Below are 10,246 nucleotides of genomic sequence, written 5' to 3'. Positions count from 1 at the left end.
ATTGAAATAAAAAGTTAAAAAAAAGACCTTTTATATAGTCTTTACAAATGAAGACATCTAAAATAGGAACTTTTTACAGCTACTGAAACTTTTAAAGCTGTTTTAGTAAATTGATCTCATAGAGATAGACACAGCACATGCTTTAGCTCATTTATAAACATATTAAAGAGTGATCGCTTCAAATATCTTTTCATTTCAGATTTTCACTGGTCAAAACAAATGAGCACAAACTAACATTTATGAAGACAATATTCTCAAATTGTATATAAATCTTATTAAAATGAGGAGTGCTTAAAACAAGCAAAAATATCTGCCAATGGGGTGAGAACATTTTACTTGAATTAAGTGTTTAAGAAAAAATAAATCTTATTTCAAATTTTTTTCTCACCCCATTGCCAGATCATTTTGCTTGTTTTAAGGACAATTTTACTTAAATTGTATAAAAAACACCTTAATTTAAGAATTGTAAATATTTCTATTGAAAACAAGACAAAAATACTAAGTAAGAAAGTCATTTTTTGCAGTGAACCTAATTCTGCACGTCCAGACCAGAATATTTCTCATTACTGTAAAATTATCAAAGGTTTCACAAATGTGTAATGTCTGTATTTAGTACCATACGTACTATTCTTCTATTCGGTCACACAACTTTTTGTTTGGTTAAAGTATTCATAAAGTTATATATGAAGTCTAGCAATATTTCTCTTTAAAAATACTGCATTATCAGAGTTATTTGAACATCACGGTGAGTGACCCCCGTACCCAATACTCGTACCTGGCACATGGACAGGGCAGACTTTAGCGCCCCCGTGTGGTGATTCGGAATATAGCAGAATACTTGTTTTGTTTAGTTTTGTTTTGTTTCGCTTTACTCACATCGACGCAATTTTCTTGTATGTAAGTGTTACGAACAGAGAAGTGATTGATTTCAGTTGATTCGTCAAAATGGACTATCTGTGCTGTGCTTACTTCACTCTTCAGAAATGCATAATGTGTGTTATAAAAAGTTTTTCATCTGTGAAGGAAGAAAACTGCAAAACCAAACAAGAAGCCAACGGGTACCCGTACACACAGATGCTGATGGGAGGAAGATGAAGATGAAGCAGCAGCTCTCAAACATCTCATCTGCTGCTGATGAAGGTGAACATGTTTCAAACACACATCTGAAGAAACTTTTAGTCAAGTGTGGCCAAACTTTTAACATGTTGATAGATGTAAAAAAAAAAGTATAATATTACCCATAATTCCTCCACAGTGGAGGAAAAACTCTTTCATCTCACAGCACTTTAATATTAATCTATTTGAGAGATGCTTGCCTTTCATTATAAACTGCTTTATAATAAATAAAAACTACTAATAAACTTTCTAAGCAGGCTAGGGCTGCATGGGAATCGTTGGATTCTCTTGAGGTACCGATAGACCCTTTTACAGCTCACGTGATCAAATAGCCTGCGCGCGCATTTGGGCAACGGAAGAAGTGTTATTCCCCATTGGTTATAACGTGGTAGCAACTCAGAACGTTTATTAAAACGGTTTCCCAGCATCAAAATCTGGTTGTTGCGTTTGGTTGCTCAAATATAATATACTAATATACGTATACATGTATCTGGCAACTTTATTTTTGGCCATCTGCTAACGTCTTCTATCCACTCCACTATAGTACACGGATCTGGTAGCTGTGTTGAAAATGTTGATAAAGTCAACTTTTTTAAAATAACTTACTGTTTGTGTTGCTTCACTGCTGATTCTTACGATACTTCCGTTGCCTAAATGCGCGCGCATACGCTGCCACGTCATCATTGTGTACAAACAGTAAAAGGGTCTATTCGATTCAGAATGGATTCTTGACGTACTCATATTAGGGAGGTCATTACGTCTCAAAGTTAGACTAGTGTTGGCTTTTTGGTTCAGATTATTATTTTGTTTACGTTAATATTTTGAGGCAAAACAAAGGGCACTGATGTATTTTAAGATATGTCAGTGCAAGTATTTAGTTTAGACAGCTCTTGAATGTATTTTAGTCCAGGACTAGTCTAATCCCTGTCTGGGAAACTGCCCCATAAGACTTGTCACTTGAATATAAAACCATTGTATCTAGAAGTTTAGGTGTTTTTCATGTTTCTGATTTTCTGATTTACATTAGGGACAGCTCAGCTCAGCTGTGGTTTAATGGTTAGAGAGTCAGAGTTGTAACCCAGAGGTGATTGGATCGATTCTCAATGTCAGCAGAAAGTGACTGAGGTGCTGCTTTCTCTCAGGTCAGGTGTTCACTGGGTGCTGCAGTGAGATTTACAGCTGGTTTATTTGATCTTTGATGGGAATTTATCTGTTTCATTTCTGCTAAAACTGATTATGTATAAGGGCTGTGATTGATGAGCATGCAGACGGTCATGATGTGAAGCAGGTGTGTCTTAGACCTCAGGCTGTGTTCATTTTATCAGGTTTGGTTTTGGGTTTGCGAGCTGATTTTATTTGACACTCTTTATTAAATCTTATTACACGGCTCTCTGGAATGCTTGATTCTGATTGGTCAGTTGAGACATTTGCAGGTTCGTTCTTTTCAAATAATAACCGCTCCAAAGTAATAACGCATAGCCGGTACTACTTGTACGAGTAAAATCGCTCCGCGCCAATAAAGATCAATAAAGATTACTGTTTGGCGCCATCTTGTGACAAACACTGGACAACCACGACAAGACACAGACAGCTTACTGAGACTGAACTTGACAAAATAGAGCATGACAGCTACAAAGCCAACACACAAAAAAATACAGAATGGGCATTAAAACTTCTCAAAGACTGACTAAAAGAGAAAAAAATGGAGACAGACAAGTATGAAGCAGAGGATCTTAATAAGTTATTACGGTCATTTTATGCATCTGTGCAAAGTTTCGCGGAAGGATAAAAATGTTAATTTAAAACAAATATGTCAATAAAATGCTTCAAATTCATATTCATGTCCGTTTTTTTTCTTATGTGACAAGTAGCTGTGTAATAAGCGGGATAATGTTGAGGCAGCCGGTAGTTATCGGGAAATAAGCCCCTTCAGTGTGATACAAGACCCTCCGCTTCGCGTCGGGTCCTGATCACACTGTCGGGGCTTATTTCCCAATAACTACCGGCTGCCTCTACATTATCCCTTACATATTGCATTCCAAGTTTATACCATTCAGTTTTTATTTTCTGTCTCATAAAGTTTACTGATGTCTCTTATGCAGACTACTCAATGCTTGATCTCGTATAGTAGTGTGTCTACTACTCTTCACAACAGAAAGATTAGACCAGTGGTCACTAACTCTATTCCTGGAGATCTTCCCTCCTGCATACTTTAGATCTGACCCTACTTCAGCTCCTAACCTAACCCTAACCCATTTAAATAACAGATTGACACACTGAAGCATTTCCATACAGAGCTTTAAAAGCCTCTGAAATGAAAGCGAGATGATGGTGTTGGTACTGCTAGTGGAATAATGCAACAGAGGTTTGTGGAGTTACGGAAACAATACTTATGAAGTTTCCAAGAGAGACTACCACACCAAAGTGGAAAAGATTAAAGGTCACGTTCTTTCTGATCACATTTTTTAAACCCTAGTTAGTGTGTAATGTTGCTATAATAGCATTAATAATACCTGTAAAATGATAAAGCTCAAAATTCATCGGCAAGCGATATTTTCTTTAACAGAATTCCCCTTTCAAAGCCTACAGTGAACGGCTGGTTTGAACTACAGTCCTCTACTTCCTGCTTTAATGACATCACTAGAACAGTTTTTGACTAAACTCCGCCCACAGGAATACGTCAGTTGCCAGCTAAGCTAACAGCAAGCTAAGCTGCTATCCAATCACAACACACTAAACAAACTAAACAATCAGAACTCGTTATGTATTTTTAAAGGAGGGACTTCATAGGACAAGGAAGACATCAGACCATTTTGAGGAGAGTGAAAACAGCGCTATAGAGATAAGTCAATTGTGTGAAAAATACCTCGTTTTTTACACGTGAAACATGAACACGTTATATTGCGCACTGTTAACACAATCATAGCTTCAAAAACACAGAAAGAACGGGATATTTAATACAGGCCAATGATAGCAGTAAGTTCTGTAGTAGGCATCAGGCTAACCTATCATTCATCAGATAATATACAGTCTTAGTATACTGTATATATATATATATATAGAGTCAGACACTAGTTCCATACAGTGTTAGAATTAAGGGGGGCTGAGGTGTCCTGGACCTCCAAAAGCACAAAAATATACAGTCATGGCCAAAAGTGTTGTCAACCTTGGTAAATATTAGCAAAGAAAGCTACAATACAGAGCTTACAGTGCTTCTTATTTTAAGCTTTAATTTTAAAAAATGACAAAAATATGATGTTTTTTTAAAGGGGACAGAAAATGAAAAACCATTTTTATCTTGTCTTTGTTGAATAATGGTAGTCTACCGGCATTCACGAATATACAAGAAGTGCTAGACATGCTAAACATCTCAGTCTCATAGAAATTCCTCTTTTAGAAATGTCAGCCAGAAAACGGCCCAATCTGAAAAAATGATGCTTATGACATCAGTAATGAGATTGAAAGTTAAGCCAGTAGGGGGAGCCAAATAGGTGCAAGACCACTTGTTTAAAATCCCCCACCCTAATAGAGCTATCTGAGAGAGGTTTTTAAGAAGTTTCGAAGGCATTACAGACCCAAACAAAACATTTTTTTTCTACATCACGGAACAAGGATAAATTCTCAGTTCAATCATTCTATGTCACTTTTAAAGTAAAACAATTGAAAATAGAGGGGGGTTTACATTATGAAATAAATGTTATTTTTTAATACACCCTGAATACAATTTTTGGCACCCTTAGACATTTTTATGAGTACAATTTCTCTGAAGTATATAAACATTGATATTAGCATTTTCTTAGCAAGCAATGGTGACTATAAACATGATGCTGTCCAGTCATGGCTTCCTGTTTCACAGGGGAATAAATATGAAGTAACACAAACCTCAAGTCCTCTTAATCTGTCATCACAGTGGATAAAACCAAAGACTTTAGTTCTGATGTACAGCAGAAGATTGAGTTACACAAAATAGAAAGCTTCTATTCCCTGGCTTTAAGGAAATATTTAACAAAAAAAAAAAAAAACATCTATTTCCACAATCAGTGAAATAATGAAGGTGATTTATCGACTGAAGATAATCTGTCTGAAAAAGGATGTGTGTCTATATCGTCTTAAAGAGTAACTAAACCCTAAACCAACTTTTCTTAGTTAATGATCTGTAAGAATGATGCTTTATTAGTGCTGTTCATTGATTTTAAAAAGTTTTTTGACATTTGGATATAAAGTGTTTCAATACTACAATATATGGTGTAAAAACGTCTGAGTGCTGCCCTCTTCAGGTTGAACGGTGGCTACTGCAGTTGAATTTTCCTATTGGATGTTGGGTCCAAAAAATGACTCGTGACGTAAGCAGGTTCAAGATCACCACGCCCATGTTATGATCTCACCACACACTTAGTTCATCCCCTCTATCTCCGTTGGGATCTGCCCACTTTTCTTTTCTTGCATTTTTCTAATATTGCAGTGGGTGGAGTCAGGCTCTGACCAGGGGTTTAGTTACGCTTTAATGCTGAGCAAGGAGAATAATTTAAGTGGACAAAGACTCTCCAAGGACCACAGATGGAGAACTTCAGAAATTAGGTGAATCTTGAGGTCAGAAAGCTTAAAAAATATAATAAAGAAAAACAGCACCTCCATAACCACAAGTTGTTTGGTTTAAGAAATCCTCTGCTCTCATGCAAAAACAAACTCCAGTATATTCATTTGCCAAACTGTGACTTTAAACAGGACTGAGATCTGCGGCCATATGAAACATAAAAAAGGCTGCAGGAACACAAGATGACTTTATGTGCACACAAGGATTAAAAAGTGCTCAATGATCAACCACAAGACATTCATTATTTTAAATCTAATTTTGTACCGGAGTTTCTGGACATCTTATTTAGATACAGTACATGGCCTTATGGATTATATTAAATACCAACAGATAGAAAAGTGAAGTCCAAACCTGAATTGACATGAAATCTCATAATGGGTTGTGATTCAATCTTTCTTTAAAACATTGGTTCAAAACAAACATCAAAATCAACAAAAAAGGGTCAGTGAGCACAAAATTAAGGTTCATCCCAGTTCCCTTAGCTGACACAGATTATGAAAATGACTGAAGAGGAGACAGCAGAAACATATGAAGGGTCTGGAGGAATAAACTAAGATCACTTCAACCTCATCATCAGACATTATTTAACACAAGACTCTGAGCTGTTATCTTTACCCATGAAGAGGATTAAATAAAGGGGTGCCAATAATTGTGTCCAGTGTAGAGACAAACATTTATTTCATAATGTCATTTCACCCCCACTTTCAATTGTTTTACTTCAATGAAACATCATATTTTTGTGATTTTTTTCCTTTAAAGCTTAAATGAAGAAACATTGTAGATTCTTTTTTACAGCTTTCTGTGCTCATATTTACCAAGGGTGCCAACACTTTTGGCCATGACTCTATATTAGGGATCCTCTGGTTTTTAAAATAATACTTGAATTTACATTCTTGTGTGGCACAAAGCAACCCTTTCCATTATTTATCTGAATTTAACTAGAATGGTAAAAAAGAGACCGCACTCAGGGACTGAATCAAATACAAAAACTGTATTAAAATACCGAATCGTGTTCACAGGCCATAACAAACACAAAGACAAACGTTTCGGGCTTAGCCCATCATCAGTGTCACAAGTTCGAAACACGTCATAAGGCGCTAATGCCTCTTATAAGTTCCTACACCAATCACTCCATATGTGAAAAAGGATACACCCATGATCATTACTGGCAATCAACCATTGGCTATAGTCATGAATATATTAAATTAAATAAGCTTGTCCAATAGAACATCCTATCAATCCCAACCATGATAAAATGTACTACGAGAGACAAAAATATAATAAACTTCAAAAAAGCAAAAACAAAAATTTTTTTAAACCAAATTTTTTAAACAACCAAAATTTTTTATATATATATCAAAATACACTAATAATACCATAGAGAAAACTAAATAAGCCAAAAGCGAAAAATACAAAAGTGAAACATAATGCTCAATAGTCAACCATATATCATATAATACCATACTAGAGCAAAAAAAGGAGAAAAAGAAAAAGAAAAACAGAGCAAAAACCAGGGCATATATACATACAGGTAACCAATCCATAAATATTTCTCTTACAAAAAACATGTAAAATCCAATTCTTCATTCATACCACTCGGATGTAAGGTTTTGGTCCGTGTACCTTCGGATAATTCGTTTATTCGTTTCTGTCTTCAAAACGGAAAAACAAATAAACAGTTAATTTATTACATATTCCACTATACTCGTGAACATAAAACACCAGTTTTGGGTTTGTTTTTGTCAGAATGTGATCTAATGCATTAAATAAATGTACAATAAAACCAAAACGAAAAATCAAGCATTTTATGATCAAAGTTCGTTTTTGCCACCGGTAGTTCACTTGTTCTGATGTATTATAAATATTAAATAGCATCTTAAGGGGAACACGTGGTCGCATCGCAGTACATCACTTTAGAAAGCGACGGACACATAAAGCTACCTGCTGTGCTGGAGCGTGAGGGTGTAGCAGCCAGTAGCATACACGCGTAAACAACATTATTATACTATAATAATAATATACTATATAATGGGCATATAATAATAAATAATACACAAGGTTGAAGACAAATTTATAGGCGTTAACTTGTAGAACAGCCCCTATAGGCTTCTTCACACTTAAATCAATTTAATACGTTAGCAGACATATGCCAATGAAATCATTTTAAAAAGGTTGTGCATATGACAGAGCAATCATGCTCTCCTGTAAGTCTTATTCGCTTATACAGTCCCACTTTTAAACTTTTTTCTGCTATTATTATTTATTCGGATATGGCATGCACGGTCATAAAAAATGTGTAGGCTATTGCCTAAAAAATAAATGCTGCCCAAACCTCTTCCACTACATGAGAAAAGATGTGGCTGCTTTGCGATTTCACGGTTTGCAGCATACCGTGTAAAATGACAATAAGGATTCTTGTGGTGTGGGATTAAATTTAAGAGTATAAATACGGTAGGGGTCGGAACTCTGGTCTTCCCTGACGGGAACGAGCGGTCTGGCCTGTGTTTCCCGATAAAATTGAACTTAGCACTTAAGAGCGCTTTCTACAAGCTTTAATGAACGTTAGTTATTCTTTCACGCGCATTCCCCAAAAATGCACTTAAACAAGATCGCACAGTGGCTATCCATTTGTCAAGAACTGAAATGTCGCCTGTAGATGACTCTTAATTGTAGCACAAACTTGTTAAAAGTTTAGCCTAATGATCTTCACCCAATGTGCATGTAATATATCATTGATATATTAATATCTTATGCCTTTCTATGTAATGTTTATTTTACATTTATTTTTTTTTACCAGCACGGATGTACACTGTTCTATGCATACTGTACACATTATATTAAGCACAACCTTTGGTCATTATTAACTTTACAATCAAAGAATGAATTATATGAGCTTAATGATACAATGTCTCTGCAAATCGTTAGTCTCCTCAAGTATTGCCTTCTACATTTTAAAGAATAGATGAAAGGCGAAACATCATCATGGTAGAGCTGTGCTACATAAGTTACGATGCTTTTGGGAAATGCAGCCCTGACTGACAATAGCGCACTCCCGACATCCTTTGATAGCGTTAGCGTTGGCGAATCCGCACTTCATTCTGATCACATGTACACCTGCAAGATTGTTTGGCAGAAAATAGGTTTATATGGTTTTTAGTGATATGTTTATATAGTGATATGCTTTGCCCTATTTAATGTCTGTTTCTCTGTTACATTTTGCGTTGACCATGAATGTTTTTTTTAAATATGCCCTTTAAACCTGGCAATATGTCTTTGCATCCCGATGATGCCACAAGGGCACCTTAAAAGACAGTCTATGAACATTCTTTATAGGCTGAATGTCGGTTAAGCTAGTTCAGTTAAAAGTTATTTTTTACATAGCACTACCTACGTTTTCCCTTCATTCATATTTTGCTAATAATTAGTGACAAACGTCGCAGGGAAAAAAGTTTGGAAAAAAAGCATTCTAAGCGGTGATACACAGAGTGAATTTTGGTGCGGGACGAAAAAAATGCCGCGCAGACCTCTATTTTAGATGTGTATGTGTGTGCCTCGAATAAATAATAATAATAAAAGAAATAAAATTCAAAACTCGGACTGTAAGCGAATGAGATCTTAAATAGGAGCACAGTGCAATTCACGCCCTTATTATGGCTGTAATCTGTTACTACTTCAATAATTCTACGTCCAATAATTCATTGAAAAATATTAAACAATAGTATTAAAAATATTATTACATGCACATTGGGTGAAGATTATTAGGCTAAACTTTTAACAAGCTTGTGCTACAATTAAGAGTCATCTATAGGCGACATTTCAGTTCTTGACAAATGGATGGCCACTGTGCGATCTTGTTAAAGTGCATTTTTGGGGAATGCACGTGAAAGAATAACTAACGTTCATTAAAGCTCGTAGAAAGCGCTCTTAAGTGCTAAGTTCATTTTTTTCGGGAAACACAGGCCAGACCGCCCGTTCCCGTCAGGGAAGACCAGAGTTCCGACCCCTACAGTATTTATACTCTTAAATTTAATCCCACACCACAAGAATCCTTATTGTCATTTTACACGGTATGCTGCAAACAGTGAAATCGCAACGCAGCCACATCTATTGGGCAAAAGCATAGGCTACACATTTTTTTTAATCACCGTGCCATATCCGAATAAATAATAATTGCAAGAAAAAAGTTTAAAAGTCGGACTGTATAAGCGAATAAGATTTACAGGAGAGCATTGCTCTGTCATATGCACAATCTTATTAAAATGATTTCATTGGCATATGTCTGCTAAGGTATTAAATTGATTTAAGTGTAAAGAAGCCTATGGGTCTGTTCAACTTAACGCCTATAAATTTGTCTTCAAGCTTGTGTATTATTTATTATTATAGTATATGCCTATTATATAGTATATTATTATTATTATAGTACAATAATGTTGATCGCTTGTACAGGTATGCGTCACCCTCCCGCCCCAGCACAGCAGGTAGCTTTATGTGTCCGTCTCTTCCTTAAGTGATGAAGTTGCTTTTTAATGTTAATAT

General features: G+C 35.7%; 1 protein-coding gene across 1 annotated transcript in view; it reads left to right on the top strand.

Moving 5' to 3' along the window:
• The first annotated feature begins 972 nt into the window (after positions 1-972).
• The window catches only part of dcc (DCC netrin 1 receptor), a 234,782-nt gene continuing 225,508 nt past the window's right edge, over positions 973-10,246 (top strand). Inside the window, exon 1 of the mRNA XM_065251235.2 lies at positions 973-1,140. The gene's annotated coding sequence lies outside the window, so the exon portion shown is untranslated. The remainder of the gene's footprint in view (positions 1,141-10,246) is intronic.

This window comes from Paramisgurnus dabryanus, chromosome 5, assembly GCF_030506205.2.
Source record: "Paramisgurnus dabryanus chromosome 5, PD_genome_1.1, whole genome shotgun sequence".
NCBI lineage: Eukaryota > Metazoa > Chordata > Actinopteri > Cypriniformes > Cobitidae > Paramisgurnus > Paramisgurnus dabryanus.
The sequence above is the reverse complement of the archived record's forward strand: the minus strand, read 5'-3'. Positions and strand labels throughout refer to the sequence as shown.